Genomic DNA, 882 nt, shown 5'->3' with positions numbered 1-882 from the left:
TACATATATCATATTAATATATAAATTTTAGATCTGTTTTTTATTGCTGCACTGTGAACCAGTGCAATAAATTAAAGTGAAACAAACGTATATTTTTGTGTGTACTAGTTCAGAAAATACAGTAATAAAAACAGACTTAACATGGAGATGACATAACCTTTGGTTCCACTTATAAAATGTACTAAAAGTTATTAATGAAGAAACCTTGGCCCAAAGTCAAAAGTGACAGTTTTTATCATTGACGGCTTTACAAAGAGAATAGAATTTTTTACTTCCCTCCCCTTCCCCCGTTTTAAATCTATTTGCATGCATAGAAAATGCATTTATTCGAAGAATTATTAATTAACATTTATTGTTGTTAAACAGCATGTAATTAATTGTTGCAAATATACAATAATTTATAAAATGAAAACGTTTTCGCAAAAGAACTTTATTATCATGATATTCAAGAATTGTAGAATTTTAACAATTTTTATGAAATTAAATGAGAAAGATCGCGCTGTATTGAATGCAAACGAGTTCCATTTCCCTCGCTTCCTCGATGAAAAAAGAAATGTGTCGCCACATGTGTTGTGAGGATATCGATGTCCGGGTGTGTTCTCGGTATCGATAGCATGGAATGGATCGCGATTGGAACTGCGAGAACATCATAGGCAGGACGCGCAAGTGCAGGAAGGAAGTGTCGCGGTCGCTCTTCCGGGCAGCTGGCTTGGATATATTGGCGTGTCCCGGCATAGAGTATAGATACCATGGTAAAGTAATCCACTATAGGACATCATACAAGTGCCATTACCGCACGGGGGTCGTTCGGGGCTTCATTTAATACTTCGCGGATACATAATTAGGATCCGGATAAATATAACATCCCATAACCTCTCTCTC

This window comes from Atta colombica, unplaced genomic scaffold, assembly GCF_001594045.1.
Source record: "Atta colombica isolate Treedump-2 unplaced genomic scaffold, Acol1.0 scaffold96, whole genome shotgun sequence".
Lineage (NCBI taxonomy): Eukaryota > Metazoa > Arthropoda > Insecta > Hymenoptera > Formicidae > Atta > Atta colombica.
This window is presented reverse-complemented; position numbering follows the sequence as displayed.